The following is a 16,367-nucleotide window of genomic DNA, read 5'->3' as shown; positions in this document are numbered from 1 at the left end:
CTGACGAAAATGAAGCATTCAGAAGCATAACTTATTCGCTTCACGATAAGAAGCACAAGGACGCGTAAAAAAATCAATCTCCAAAAACGTACATATTGCCCGAAACTTGTAAACGGTATGAAGGCAATATGCAAAGCAACATATTAGAGACAAATAGGGCTCAGTGGTTTGGAAATCGCTAAGGGGCCTGTAAATTAACACTTTCCCATAAATCAAGGAATATATTTGGCACCATTTATGCTGCCAAAGCTTATTACATATAATAGAGTTGTAGCCACAATACACTTTTCGTGCAAAATGCCTGTCGTAGATAATTCGAACCAAATTTTTTTTAGTGGGTTGGAGTAACAGCAGACTGCAAGTATTTGGGAGCTGATTCCTGCCAACGGAACCAAATTATAGACGAGATAATACCAAGAAAAATCTGGCTAATCACAGCATCAAGGAATTTAACGAGTGAAACGCGAAATTATTTCAGTAGCTAAGTTAGAACCACTGTTGCGAAGTGACGTAGCGTGTGGTTAGAGGCAAATGTGGCAACTAATGCGCAGAACTAACTCCTGGATAACGTCAACGAAAATACAAATTTGCCTTGAAAGTGTAGTTATCTTCGTTTTAGACGAGCTGAACTAGTTTTCTACACACCTCTGCAAGGTGGTAAAATTACCTTCTAAAGATTGTTGTGCTGCTCTAATGATTCAATTTAGGAAACAACTGCACGCTATCCGACAATAAAAGCACCTTCCCGAACTTCATGCAGTTTTCAACATCAGTGAAGAAACAACAACTAATAGTGACTGACCCCAGTGACACTCCTGTGGTAGAAACGAAAGGTAAGGAAAACGAATTATAAACACGCGCGTAATTTTGGCGCAGTGATAAGTATTGATTGATTGATTGTGGGGGTTTAACGCGCCGACGCAACGCAGGCGATGAGGCGCGCCGTAGTGGAGGGCTCCGGATTAATTTTGACCACCTGGGGATCTTTAACGTGCGCCGAAATCTCGTACACACGGGCGTTTTTGCTTTTCGCCTCCATCAGAAAAGCGGCCGCCGCAGTGATAAGTAACTGTACAACATTTTATAAAGCGCCCAACATGAGTCAGTGAATCTTAAGTTGCCCGCAAATAATTCATGATGAACTCTGTAAGACGCCTTTGAGAGATTCTTACTACCTTACTTCTACATAAGAAACCAGAGGGGTCGCGTGGCGGTGTGCGCCTGGATCCTGGCAAATCCGCGTCTCTGTTTGGCAGTTTATATGATTGATTGTAGGGTTTAACGCGCCGACGCTACACAGACAATGAGGCGCGCCGTAATGGAGGGCTCATGATTAATTTTTACCTCCTGAGGATCTTTAACGTGCGCCGACATCTCGAGCGCACGGGCGTTCTCGCTTTTGCATCCGTCAGAAAAGCGGCCGCCGCATGCCAAGAATCGAACCCGCGACCTCGTGCTCAGCAGTACAGCGCCTTATCCGCTGAGTCACCGCGGCGGGTGGCTTGTCATATCAAGAAAGAAAAAGCCACAGCACCAGAAAAAAGCAATAAGCCGTCTTGTGTAAGCCTCTGTCTGACATTTTGGTAATAAGCATATTTATGCTTATTTAGTTTTAGACCCCAACCGTCGTTCTTGGTTTCACAAACAGGACACTTATCAAGTTTTTCCAAGAATTAACGAAAAATGAAGCCCTCGGGCCAAACATCCGGGTTCTTTGAAGCGGCAAATGTCTCATCATCGCCGGGAATAATCAGCGGTCATCGCTTCCTACCAAAAGAGAATGAAACGAGAATTTCTTTGTGTCCAAAAACGCATGGAAATGCCCTTGTTTCTATTATATTTGGACACTTTTTGTACCCCCCCCCCCCCCCGCACTCATTTCATCTTCTTCCTGCCGCAACTGTTCTTGAAGAATGGAACACGTGGTTCTTCGCTCCTTCGTTATCTTCCGCTCTCAACGCCTCTGTGACGGCTTCGTCTTCTACAGTTCCCGTCCTGTGCACACTTCTCTGCACGGATAAACGAATGTTTTTTTTTTACGGGGAGCAGGTCATTGATAACTTCTAAGCAATGAAACATTTTATTCTCGAACAACTGGTCATCGATATTTTACACATCTTTGTTTACATTCGCAACATGTCGGTCTTCATTCGAGACCTGTCCAATCGTTAACCGTATCTCGACCGGGAGAAAGTTCTCTCGACATCACAGCTTCCGTTAGCTGTAGCACAACAATCTCTGTGCAGTATTTGCCGGCCTGAGGTAGTGAGCGGTATAGAGATACTCAATGAGTTTGACAGCTGTGTTTGTGGGGCTTGCTTGCAGCCAGTATACTGGTTGAGAACGGCGGACCACCAGCGCACGATTGTGCAGATCGATACTTAGAAAAGGTCTATTCGGGGAGAAGTCAGGTTTAACCTGAATCTCCTGAAACATTTTCGGGGTGTAAAAATGGAGTGAAATCGGGTTTTGTCCGAAAACGAACAACCCTATTCAAATTTCATTGCAAGTGGCTTATAAATACAGTCGACGAGTAGCCCACGTTGTTCGGTCTCGCCATCGACACGGCGCACTCGCGCCGCGCACCTGGCCACGCTGAGCGGGGCGGCTGGCCTCAAGGTAACCGATGTGTTTGCGTCGGGAGCGGGAGTGCGTGGCTGTGGTGCGGCACGTAGGTGCGTACATACGACGTTTATAGAACTCTCTTAACTCGCTCTCTGTCTCTCTCTGTGCGCGTGCGTGCGTGCGTGTGCGTACCTGTGTGTGTGCGCGCGCATGTGTATCCCTGTGTTTGTGCGTGTGTTCGTGCGTGTGTGTGCATGATAAATCGTGTGTGTGTGAGAAACCGTGGCATCACACAAATCGTCCACACTAAATCGCCTCCCCAAAGGTGTGGCTTTCGTTCCTGTTAGCGGTAGGATTATTTTTTTGATGAGGCGTTGCTAATGTGAATCAGGCATAAACAAACAATAAAACCACTTAATCAAGACTAAGACCGTTCAATCAACATCACTGCTTCACCGACATTCGCAGAGGCCATATTAAAATCACCCAATACTTCCAAGACGAACGCTGGTTGAATTTTGCGAAAGAAACGGTAATGCACCACGGGATTCCTTCGCAATAAAACGAGAGTTACGGCAATTTTTTACTAATTTATTGTCCTTGTTCAGCTTGGAAGCCTGTCCAATGGGCACTAACACAGGCACCGAAGTCAAGCTTCAGCTCTAAGTGTACCTGCCAGCGATAGCTTACGTTCTTATCAGTCAGAGCGGGCATATACAGCTCTTGTAATTTATCACCGATACTAATTATAGCTTATCCCCGCATTTTTATAGCGTTTATTTTACCACAGGGCAGAGATAAGGGGGTATGAGTTGATGATGACGAAAGTTGATGAAATTAACATGACAATGTTCGCTTCATTGTCTACCAGTACTGTATTCTCTCACTGCAAGGAGGTGGGTGAGATTGCGGCCTTTAAAATGGCCCTAAAGGGTCTGCAATTTCCCTGTGGTTTAAGCTTTCACTAGGCTCCGCGCTTCATTTGCAAAAAGTCCCTTGCATGCATGCAAGGGACTTTGCTGACAGTAATCTATCCCCCCTCAAAAAAAAAAAAGTCTGTCCTCGTATTTATTTTTCCCACGACCGCACGCAGAGCAATTGCCGTATGGTGTTTTTGATATAAGCTGCGATCGTCTCCGAAGCGGAACGCTTTTGAGATTGGCTTCCGTGCAAGTAACGTTGACCATGCCTTCATCGTGAATCGAGCCAGCGGCAGCTCGAGGTCAATGACCCCCCACTTGGCTCCAGTGCCCGACTCTCGAGGCAGGCGAGCCGGTCACGTGCCGGCGAGCACCTCCCTGGGGTTTTACGCGCGCGAAGGACAACGCCCACGCGAAGCTCGCGGCGCTCGCCGCGGCTTTGGGGGAAGCAGGTGACGAAGCCACGGCGTCACGCACCGCCGGTGTTATTTTGACAAAGTTGGGTAGCATTGTGGCAATAAGCAGGAACACTGCCATTCAACTGGCGAAACCCGCTTCACACGTTGTCTTGTAAATTCAGGAGAAATTGGAGGGCCGATGTATGCATGCATGTATGCATGCATGCATGCATGCTTGCGTGTATGTATGCATGTATGTATGCGTGCATGTGCGTATGTATGTACGTGCGTATGTTTGTGTGTATGTATGTATGTATGTATGTATGTATGTATGTATGTATGTATGTATGTATGTATGTATGTATGTATGTATGTATGTATGTATGTATGTATGTATGTATGTATGTATGTATGCATGTATGTACGTATGTATGCATGTATGTACGTATGCATGCATGTATGTATGTATGCATGCATGTATGTATGTACGTATGTATGTGTGTATGTATGTGCGTATGTATGTATGTATGCATGTATGTACGCATGTATGCATGCATGTCTATATGTATGTGTGTAAGGAAGGAAGGAAGAATGTAGAAGAAAGGCAGGAAAGTTAACCTGGCTAGAGCCTAGTTTGCTATCCTGCACGTGGGAAAGGGGAAATGGGCAAAAAAGAGAGAGGAAAAAAAGAGGAAAAGTTGGTATTTATGTATGCATGTATGTGTGTATATATGTATGTATGTGTGTATGCATGTATGTACGTATGTATGCATGTATATGTGTGTGTATGCATGCATGTATGTATGTAGTATGTATGTGTGTATGTATGTGCGTATGTATGTATGCGTGTATATGTGTATATATGTATACATGTATGTACGCATGTATGCATGCATGTATATATGTATGTGTGTATGTATGTATGTGTATGCATGTACGTACATATGTATGTATTCATGTATATGTGTATGTGTGTGCATGTATGTGTATGTATGCATGCATGTACACACATACTACATACATACTACGTATGTATGTGTATGTGTATGTGTTAGTGCCACCCGTTTTCAACATTTCCGAACAGGGAGCAGGACCAAGCGGTGAATTTCACAAACTGATGCAGATGCGGGCGCTTTATATGCATTAGCGATGACTAGAAACTTCATCTGGGACCGACACACGGGCGGAAAATAAATGACTGCATCACGCCAAAACACACCATCGGGGGTCCAGATTCGTCGACGGCGATTGCTTCTCAAGAAATTTGTAAAAGGACAAAAACTACGACTTGTTCACGTATCAACCCCCTGCTGCATCTGCTGATCTAGCTTTTTTGAAGTGCGTACCACTCACCCTATCTGCTTGTTCGATGTAAGCACGAAACATGCGGCAAATTTTATAAATAAACTTTTATGAAGAGCATGTTCTGCGCGGCGGCTGGTTGGAACGAACAACGGGGAACGACATAAGTATATAATTGCCGAAGAAAACTTGGGTGCACAACCGTTATATAGAGAGGTAATAACATACAAAAGTGTCAATATTTAGGAAAATTGTCGCGTAGTTTAGCGGTCTCAAATATTATCCGTGCACGTATAAGTTAAAAGTATACAGAACGCTATGAAATTCGGACACACCGTGCCCACTGGGTGTGTTCCGTTCGCACACCCCTAAACATACGCCAGGCACATTTATCGCCCCATTTGAACACTCCCAACCCCTGTTAGTGGATGGTATATGAGGCGTGTATTCGCGGCATTGTCATTCAATGACAGTTCGATCGGCCCGCACGTCGTCCGTGCCCAGCGCCGCAGCCACAATTCACGATAAATGAGGCGAAGCGGTTCTCTCTCGAGGCGCTCGCAATCGCGAATGACGGGTCGCTCGACAGCTCTCCCCTGCGCTGTCTCTACAACAATGCAAAGTTCCGCTATCGCCGCAGAAGAATCGGGGTGCTCGCGTTGATCGTGACAGAGGCGCGGGGAAGAATGACGGGAGCCAGTCGATCGTCGCACGCACTGTAATTCGCTGGCCAAACCGGGGTCGGTCTGGTTATTGCACCCGACATTACATTGACCGCGCTCTGGTGCGAGCATCGACCTGGTTGTCGCGGTAGCCCTGATAGCTGGAGCGCATAGAGTAACAATGCCGCTGCGGGGAGAAAACGGCGCTGTTGTCGGATGATGGGAGCGACGTTCTTTTTAAGCTCTGGCATTCCTCTATTCTTGTCCGCTGAATTCGGAGTTGCATTCGAGAGCATCCAACTGTATTTCTCTCAGTGAACATTTGTTTCAATTGCGCTTAAAACCACTAGGAGGCTTATTTAAAAGGGCAGGGGGAATGAAAAGAAGTTTTGCTTTCGAGGACTTCACTGAAACAAACAAAAAATGTTGTCCGTGCAAAAGCATTCCTGCCGGTATTGTTCCCAGAGTCTTCGGTTTTATTCTTTTAAGGCAGTTTAAGGGTTTATTCTACAAGAAGCAGAGAGAGAGAGAAAGGGGGAGGGCGGGAGGGAGGGAGGGGGGCATTGTTGAGCGAGGGAAGTAAGAATCACAACTTTCTCCCACTTATACACGGTCTTGAACGCATGCTCGTTCCTGGAGGAGATATACAGGCGGCAATTTTAGGGCATGAGGGCAGAACAATGGCGCTAGAAGAAAGACGGAAGCAGAAAATAATCTTGAAAGAAAATAAAACTGGGGTAGCAGGACGGTATCACTTTTGTTGTAAAGGATGGCCCTAGGTCCATTTTGAGAACGAGGTGGTGGGATGGAAGGGGGGCTCTGTAGTGGTATGAACCAACAAACATGGTGACCCATTCACGTCGCACTCACGTAACATGTTTTCGCCGAATTCCACTTGAGCCGATGGATGTTCAAATGGACTATAGTTATCGGAGCTATATGCTGGCGTGGGGAGCGGACTCGCCGCTCTCGACTACTCGTGCAAAACTGCTATTCAACGTGAGTGAGGGCAGGCTCATCGACAGTCTGAGGGCTGATGTGAACTTAGCGGTCATTTGTAGACGGTTTGAACGCGCGAGAACATGTAAATTCGGGGCAGATCCATATGCGGTGGTGGAGACCGAGTTTGGTGGTATTGAAGTAATGAGAGCATTTTGGTGTCGATAGAGGGGCGTACCGTTGTCCGAAAGTTTTAGGGGTGTATAGCGCGCGTTGGCGATGTATTCATTATTGAAGACTTCGCCAGAGAGGGCAGAGTTTCAGTAGAGGCGCAGGGAAGCCATGGGGTTAGAGTTTTCGAGGCGTTTCATTTTTTTTTCTTTTGGTCCGCGCGCACCAACTGCCCGCCAAACTTCGTTTTAGCGGGCAGTAGGTGCGCGCTATTGTGTTCGCAGCGTTAAAATGAGATATACAAGTAAACGATGGAATTCACCACGATAGGCCTAGAAAAAAAAAAAAAAAACAGTTGAGCTACCTTTAGTGTGCCGCAGAATGGATTAAACTAAAAAATTAACCAACATTTTTCTTTGTGCGTTTTTTTCTTGAGCGTGGGAGACGTATCCTTGTTCGTTGCCGCGAAGATCGTCTTTTTAACGGTTTGTGTTTTGTTGCCGCTGCCTCATCACGCACTCTTGTCTTGTTACGTCGCACAGTCTGCTTGTTGCCGGCTCAAGCCGCAGGCAGCTATCTTGTACGAAAGCGAAACACAGAATCTGTTCTTCGTACCGGAATGCAGTTTTTTTTTTTTATTCTTCGACTGTTGTACTGCAATCCCTTTATGATAAGTTCAATGCGCCGTCATCTGTTGCTGTTTGATCGAACATTAATTACGGCTTTCAAGCACCTTCAACCTGCTGTTACAGCTTTTTTGCCAGAGAGACCACCGTATTAAGTAAGCAACGTTGAAATAAACTTTGATGTGATTTGATCCCGGCTAATTGTCTGGATAATTCTAGTTCTATAGAGGTACTGCGCAGTCCTATTGCACAATTCTGGAAGAACCACGCTGAATTATAAAATGCACCCCGACCAGAGATTGTGGCATTCGAGTCAACCAGTTAACGTAGGATGAATTTGCATGACATTGGTGCATGCTTTTTTTTTTAATTTATTTTTGAACACATGATACACTAAATCTTACCTAGCACTAAACTTGGCGCCGTCTTCGGGACTATTAATTACTTCGTTAAATGCATTGATATGTCATTCCTTACATAATATTTCACATATTCTAACTAGCCTTTATGGGACAGGGGTCAACCTTCCAATAGAATAAATATCTCTTTCTGTCTATTCAAGTGGGCCTTGATGTGCTTACTCAAATGTCGCCGCCTTCAAAAGGTTCGAGGAGGCGTTGAACCGCTCGGCTGCTTTTGACAGTAGCTCCTTTCTTACCCCATTTCGGCCGAACCATGAATGAAACGCCCTTTTCGAAATAGCCCGGCGAGCACAGTTCCATTTTAACGATCGCTTCCGGTTCGCTTTTCGGGGACCAACATCGGCAAACACTTTGGGCGCAGCGGCGACGTTCCCCCCTCCGCGTAGAAACGGCGCCGAAGCTCAGTGGCCTGTTTGCAAACCCGACACCGCGCGTTTGTTCGCAGCCCCCCGAGCCTTCGGCACGTCCTTCGCCAGGTGTTTCCCGTCGCGAGCATTCAGCTGCTGGTCGAGCGCGCGGCCCCCATCAAAAAACTCGCCGCCTCGCAGAAAGATGCACCGTCTTGCGCGAGGAGGCAGGCCTTGTGTGCGTACGGAAGGAGCGCGCGCCGCACTCGGAAGCGAAAACGGCTATAGTTTGTGTCACTAGATAAAATACAGAGTATCAGTGCTGACCGTAACTGGGGCACACCATAGGGGCACACAAAGGAGCAACGGCGGCCGCTTTGGTTTTTATCAGTGTTGCCAGATTGCCGCTTCTGCGGCCTCACCGCTAACTTTGACGAGGTCATTTGTAAACCACACTGCAGAAGACGCAGCAAAACGGCATCTTCGAACACACTTTTGCTGCTGAAATGTTGCTACACGCGTTATCTTTGATTCGCGTTTGCAACATCGTCAGTCGCGCACAGCCGCAGAGCAGGGTAGACAAGCTACGTCTACAACAGTCGAACGACTAAAACGCATAAAAAACAAATTGGTGGCACTCATGAACCGCTTTATTCTAAACTAATGACACGCGATGCGAACTGACCAATGATCACGGCGGCGGCACAGAACTATAGAAGAGAGTGCCTATACTCTGATCCAGTGACACTAGCTATATAGTCTTTCTTGGGCTAGGTCCGTCCGTCCGTCCGCCCATCGGTCCGCCTGTTGCCAGATGCAGCCAGTAAATTTCTGTTGAGTCTGCTCGCTACGGCATTGGTGAGTCACGGCTGACCTATTAGCCAGTGGTGACCAATCAGTGAGCGTCCCGTGGGTCACCCGAGATTCATTGCTGATAACTCCAGCACCCAGCCATCGGTGACCTATAAGTGGGTGAAAGTACAAAGAAAAGCCAGAGCTCTCTTTCCTCCACCAGATAAAAGCTTAACAGCTGCAGAGCATCAGTCTCTCAGAAAAATACGAACACCTATCCCAACATCCTCAGGCTATCGAAGATGTTCCCCGAGAAATTCTCAAACGCATGTAATAAGTGCGGTGAAATATCCACCCTATTCCATGCATCCTGGGGTTGTCGTACTATATGGCCCTCAGTAAACACCAACACCAAGTTATATGAGCTATGGGAGGCAGTTCTGGCCATCTCTGACCCTGGGGTTCAGAAGTATCTAATCTTTAGGGCCAAGACTGGGCAGAGGAAACAGGGGCCCTGGAAGGACGGAACCTACCCTAGTTCAATCCAGACCTTTAATTTCAAATAAACGTTTAATCTCTACCAGTGAACCGACCGGGTACTCCCTACAGTGACCTGTCGAACCAGTGGGTCACGTGAACCAGGGGAATGGGGAGGAGGAGTAGAAGGATGATGGAAAAAATCAAGAGGACGGGTACGGCAGACGGGAGCGAGAGGAGAAAAAGGAGAAGGAAAGGAACAAAGAAATGTTATACAGCGGTATACGCTAGGTGGTGTACGTCTTTGGTACATACTGGGAAATTCCCCGCGTACAGAAAAAAAAAATGGCCAAGTCGAAGGTTTACCTGCCGAAGGGACGACTGAGCTATTATGGGCCCCCAACGGAAGGTTAATTAACCCTACCTACAGGACTTTGTAAACGCGTGCGAAAACCTCGTACGTACGGCGGGATTCCTCCGCATGCAGCCGCCATGAACCACGAGCACGGGCTTAGCTATAGTGCGCCTGGCGAGATGTGGACAGGGCCGGCTATGCAATGAGCCGGGCGTGTTCCTTAGGTCCGGTTGGTTATGGCAGTATTTCTTCCGGGGTTACTTACGGGTGACCGGGCCTAGAAGCACGTCGGTGCGAGCTAGTTGGTGCGTTCTCGGAGACACAGACTCGGCATTCGTGGAGACACGCAGCGACAGAGGCAGGCGCTTGTCTGGCCTTCTCTGTGCACTGCCCCCTGCCCCGTCCTATATACAGTTCGCACTGTCAAACGAGTACTCTATAAACGAGGCTGTCACAGTGCCCGAATTCATCGCCGCCGTTAAAACTCATAGGCGGCTTAGAAAAAGGCTTCGCGACGTACGATTGCGCCAAAAACCCTTCAGGCTTAAACGGACCCAGGGAGAGTCGAACACTGAGGCTGACGATCCGCGTGCATATCGACATCTCCTGTAGTGACTAAGCCGTTGGCAAGCATTGCCGCCCGTCACCTCAAAACGGTGGGAGCGTATACAGCTGCATACAGGGCCGGACTGGCGCCAGAGAAGTTCCCTGTGCTCGAGAGTTCTTACATTCAGTTTACCAGACTATGACGCAGGGACCAACAGACAGAAGAGGTGCGTAACCCGAATTAAGAATTTAATTATTGGGACAGGAATGTGCCGATTCATGGTCAGCTGCTTGAAGAGAGCGTTTTGTTCCCCCTCCTCTCCATGTTGTACCCTGGGGAATCGGTATATGGGGGCCTATAGGTACCTAGCTGCCGCCGTGGAACGGTCAGCAGAGATAAGCGCACAGGGTGTGCCAGAGTTTGTCGTCGACTTAGCTTCTCCTGAAGCAAAACGGAGGCGATGCAAATGCTATAAGTCTCATGAATGAAAAATTTACCATCCCTTCCTGACGAAAGTTGAGAAAAGCGCGAAAGCTAAAAGTGCGCCAAAAAGTCCAATCGATAGTCGAACGCCCTTCCCGGAACGAACCTTTTACCCACTTTCCAGCCGTTCCGGCTCGGAAAATGGGTAAAAGCCCGGACCGGAACAGCCGGACCATTTCCCAATTGTGAAGGAAAAAAAAAAAAGAGAAACCGCGAAATTTAACCTTGAACCCCCAAATCGGGCGTAGCCCGACAACGGCCAGCTACGGCAGTGTAGCCGTGTACGACCGTGTGGCACCCGCTGCGGTGGCTCAGTGGTTTAGGCGTCGTACTGCTGAGCACAAGGATGCGGGTTCGATTCCGGCCGCGGCGGCCGCTGTTCTGATGGAGGCGAAAAGCAAAAACGCCCGTGGCTACGAGATTTCGGCGCACGTTAAAGATACCCAGGTGGTCAAAATTACTGCGGAGCCCTCCACTAAAGCGCGCCTCATCGCCTGCGTCGCGTCGCCGCGTTAAACCTTATAATCAAATCAACGACCTTGTCGGGAATGACCCGACAACTGACCACAAAGGGTTAAGGGCCCAAATTGCAAACGAAGAACGAACCCATGCGACGATTTGTCGCGCACTAAGTGAACGCATCTACGAACGATGTAAATGTATACCGATAGGTGGTTTACAAGATAAAAGTATACTACTTCGCTCCTTTTTCATAATTGATGCGTGTATTGTCTTGTCTAGAACCGTTCCTTTTTCGCAATTTTCAAGTAACCCTATTAACCCAACGGAGCTTTTCGGTCGACCAACCGGTCTATGGGGAAATGCATTAGTTTTCTGAAAGGACGCAATCAGTCCCGCTAATAAAGCCTTCGCTTTGACAATGTTGACATCTAGGGAATGGCGGTCGTACATTTGAAATACACTTGTGTGTCGGCTTCAGCTTAAAGCAGCTACATAACCAGCCATAGCTATCAGCTGCAAAGTGGCTCAAGGGCGGGTCTTTTAGCACGCAAACTCTTTCAAAAACATGTTGCCCTGCGTGTCGTTACGCTATGCGCTTTGTATTGCGTGACATTACAGCGCAAATCACGTTTTTTTTTTGCGTCAAACCGTGCGTCGTGATTGGTCGTTCGCGTGCAGATGTGGTGAAGGAAACCCGGGAAAAATACTTATATCTAGGACTTCGTGCTGGGTTATTTTCTTTGAAGTAGGCGTTGTAAACAGCGAAGTTACAAAAAAACGTGTGGCTAGTTTAAAACTCCTTATTTCATGAACAACCACGGCTAGCAAGTTTCCTTAATTTCCTCCTAACAAGAGGACAGATCCTCTTTTTGCGTACTTCAGCCTGTTATATTTACGTGATTACGTAGGCTCTTTCAAAGGATGCGTTAAGACATTGGTTGGTTCCCGTTTTAAACGCTTTATTAAGGGTTAATTTAAAGTAACTTTATTAAGCCTCATTCTTGCTGTTGTTCTGAAATTGTTTGCACTTGCTTTTTTCATTCACATTTTTTTTTCTTCTTGTGTATGGCGCAGTCACCCATTTATATTACGACGTTATTTTTTTCTTTTTTCTTTGCGATTTTTTTTCTTGAGATATTTTTTTTATCACTTTGCCCTTGCTACCTCATTCCAACGTTACCTTCTCTGTTTTGTGCATTCGTCATTATAATTACCCAAGATTGGCAACATTCCTTGTGGCCGATAACAAAATACACTTATATTTCGATAAAGTCCCATACCTGGCTGTAAGGTCCTAAAACATAACGACGAATGTGTTGTCATGTCGCCAAGTCGTAAAATGTGTGCGCCAGTTTCCCTTTTTACAGATCCCTAAATCTCGGTATAAAAACAAGCAAGGACAACGACACTTCCAACGAGGGAATATTTAAAAGCCAACAGTAGCTGGTGGTTACCGTTTCAGAAATACGATCTGGTTCATATAACAAGTGTCTGCAAAACGAGCTGCCTGTCAGAAGGAAATGCTTTCGAGATTCACTTTCAGTGCGGTGTAATACACTCCTCTTACGGTACCACCTGCGGCATTTGTTGGACAATAAAAAGGAAGAAAGGCAATTATGTCGCTGCCCTAGATATACGCCTTGACAAGTATAGTTTAGAGTCTGTCAGTTGTGTCACTTTTTTTCTTTTCCGGGAAAGATTTACCCTGTCACCTGCTTCTGCCCCTGTTAAGACACAGGGGAAAAATTCATGGATGCTCGTATCAGAATGAAACAAGTTTCGCCGTCGCGATTAAATAGGACGATGAGGATTTTTCACCTTCATATATATATATATATATATATATATATATATATATATATATATATATATATATATATATATATATATATATATATAGCTTTTTTTCTCTACACTGTTACGCTGATGGCCACGTGGGCAGTGTTTCGAAGGGTTTTCTTGTGGTTTTTTGTTTGTTTTGTGTCTTTCTTCCTTCCATTGCAATGACTGTCGGCGCCCATACACACAGATACTCCCCCCCTCCCCCCAAAAAGGAAAGACTTTTTAGCCAGCCATCGATCCTATCCGATGAAACTTGGATAATTTTGAATAGAATGCGGAAATCCAGAAATGGTCAGAAGATTGCGTTAGGCCCCCGTTTTAAAAATAAACTGTCCCAAAGCATAAAACGGGGAATACTCATAACTTCAACCCTGCAACGTTATATCCCACATAACAAGACGACAATTAACTTACTGTAGATTTGAGCTGTAAGGTCGACTCGAGCAAAAAAATTAAAAGTGCTATTTCTTGTTCCGTTTTCTCGTTTCGTTTTGTTTTCTTTTCTTAACGTGAAAATGTGCCCTCGCTAATAGCCCAATAAATATCTCAATAAAATATCGTCGCCCGAAGGAGTCGAAGGCAATATAACTAAGAAACAGTTGTCACGCAGGACGTAGCCATCTGTCCTGCGCTCCTTTGCCTTTGTCTTTCTACTTCGAGTCACATGTCGACTGCGGGTAAAGAAAAAAAGATTGTTTCTTTTTTTTTAGTTGAGAGCGATTGAACGTTGGCCGTAGTTCTGCGCGTTTTAAGTGCTTTAATAGCTGCAATGTATATATGTAATTAATAGTGCTCGCGGTTCACAATAAAACATGACGTGGGAAAGCAACATTTTTAAATTCTGTAAAGTTTCGAATTTCGGAAACATTTGTTTTACAATTGCAAAGCCCCTCTAAAACCACTAATTTAATATTTCAATTTACCGAGTTCTTTCGCATTTGTTCCGCTATTTTATTATTATATAAGGCTCTAATACTTGGTTTGAGCTATTATTTCAAGATAACTGTACCTAAAGTGTACGCAACCAGCCCGTGTAACATTTGCACCGAAAATAAAAAATATCGGCAAAAAGATGTTCTTTACAGTTTTTCGCATCAGAACAAATGGCACATATGATGCCATGGGCGTCCGAACGTAACCTACAAGGCAAATAGGTACAAGAGCTTCACTTTGACACATACGCGTAATTACCCTACGCTAAAGAACACTGTCGGTATATGTTTTCTACGCGTACGCTGAAATAACAGCAAATTGTTGTGTTCGTAGAAACAAAAAGTATATTTTCTCAGACTTGTAACATTGCATCAAAAAATTTGGGCACTCCTTGTTTAAATACTCATGGAGGGAAGGTCTTAAGATTTGAGATCAATCGTTGAAACCGGTGGAGGCGTAAATTTGTTTGCGTGCAACTATAATCTGCTCCATACGCAAGCTTCCCCGTTTAAGCATCGTGTTGCTATTTTCCGGGCTAAACAACAGCCACGTGTGTTCCCATTTGTGTTTTAGATCTTTCCCCCGTGGCAGGACCCGCTGCATAAGCTACTGCAATGTACTTGAAACTAATCCCACATAAAATACGAATATAATAACCTCAAAGGCAACGGACGCTTAAGGAGCAGCCGCTGGTCCGAACAAAAAGCGCTAGTCTGCTTTCATCGCCCGCAACAACAAGCACACCTATTTCGTTTCAATAACGCCGCGGCTCAAAAACTGTGCCGCGCGTGAAAAGAGGGAAGTAACTTTCGTTTTCATTTTCCTCCCTCAACAAGAAAAGAAGAAAAACTTCTCAGAGTACTCACCCGTCAAAAGGAAGGCAGGCGCACCATGTCGAGGAACCACTCTCCCCGGTTTCGGTCCGTTGCAGTCGCGGCACCACTGGACACGCGCGCTGGGCGAGTTGCGTTGCGAATACTGGCGCCGGTTTGAGCTTTATCAGAGCGCCCACTATTCTTCCGTCAAACTCCTTCCACCACACTTTCGTAGAAGCGCGGTCCCAAGTGTGATGACGTTCAAGTTTCCGTTGGCAGCGCCGAAACCACGCGCGAAAAAGCTGCGGGAGCAACCGGCCAGCCACCGGCGAGCGGCCGAAGTAGTGTCGGAGCAGCAGACGACAGAACGGCGCAGGCGGCGAAAGCAGACGACGCTGTTCCGCCCTGCGCGCTGGGTTTCGCTTTCGCTCTCATTCTTCCCTTGACCCTTCCTCTACGCGGGGCCCTCCTCGCCCCTTTTTTTCTCTCCACTCCCTTCGAGGAGAGGGCTTACACGAGATCGTGTAGCCGTACTTATTTGCCTCTATTAACTCCTTCTCTTCCGCTTTCTTTTTTCGGTTTTGCGCTTGGCGAGCTGGTGTATCGTTCTCCGCCATCAGAAAACACCCAGATAGCATTCGTTCGAGAAGGGCGTTGCGCACGCAAAATGAGTGAGCAGTAAGGTCAAGCAGAGGCGCTAGCGTGCTGCCTCGAACGTAATCGAGTTACCGCCAAGACGCCGACTTTTGCAGCCGAAAGTTTATTGCGGGTCCTGTTGATCATCTATAAAATCACGGGGATCACTTTATTCCTTTGGATGTTTGTTGTACACTCTTTCTTTCCATTCTGTGTCATGAACTGCCCCACACCAGCGGCCTCGGGTACCGGCCAAAACGGGCCTAGGGCAACATCATCGCCCAGCATACAAGAACGCAGCAGAACCCATCATGGAGTTTCTTTCGAAGGGCGTTATGAGAAACTCCAGTGGCATACGCAGGATATAATTTCGCTGGAGACGGAGCAAAAAAGGAAAGGGAAAACATAAAACGCGGAAAAGTAAACAAAACAATAAAAAATAAAAAGTAAAAACAGGAATTTACATAAGTACAAAAATACAACGATATCGATATGACATCGAGCTTCATATAACTTTCTGATTGTTTTGTTCATTTTGTTCCCCAACTGAGACTGCAAAATGGCTGACCTTCGGGGTGAGAACATAAATCGAAGCTGCATGTGGTTGGTGCGCAGCTTATCCACACAAAAACCATTATCAGTAGTCGTTATTGGTTGTCAGGCACAGTTGTCT

At 46.3% G+C, this 16,367-nt stretch overlaps 1 protein-coding gene across 1 annotated transcript in view; it reads right to left on the bottom strand.

The window, feature by feature from the left end:
- The window catches only part of LOC144145184 (uncharacterized), an 88,463-nt gene extending 72,984 nt beyond the window's left edge, over positions 1-15,479 (bottom strand). Inside the window, exon 1 of the mRNA XM_077676705.1 lies at positions 15,110-15,479. The gene's annotated coding sequence lies outside the window, so the exon portion shown is untranslated. The remainder of the gene's footprint in view (positions 1-15,109) is intronic.
- Positions 15,480-16,367: the final 888 nt, after the last annotated feature.

Source organism: Haemaphysalis longicornis, unplaced genomic scaffold (genome assembly GCF_048455015.1).
Source record: "Haemaphysalis longicornis isolate Haplotype H1 unplaced genomic scaffold, Haemaphysalis longicornis Haplotype H1 scaffold_7, whole genome shotgun sequence".
Taxonomy (NCBI): domain Eukaryota; kingdom Metazoa; phylum Arthropoda; class Arachnida; order Ixodida; family Ixodidae; genus Haemaphysalis; species Haemaphysalis longicornis.
Note: the sequence above shows the minus strand (reverse complement) of the source record. Positions and strands in the feature narration are given on the sequence as shown.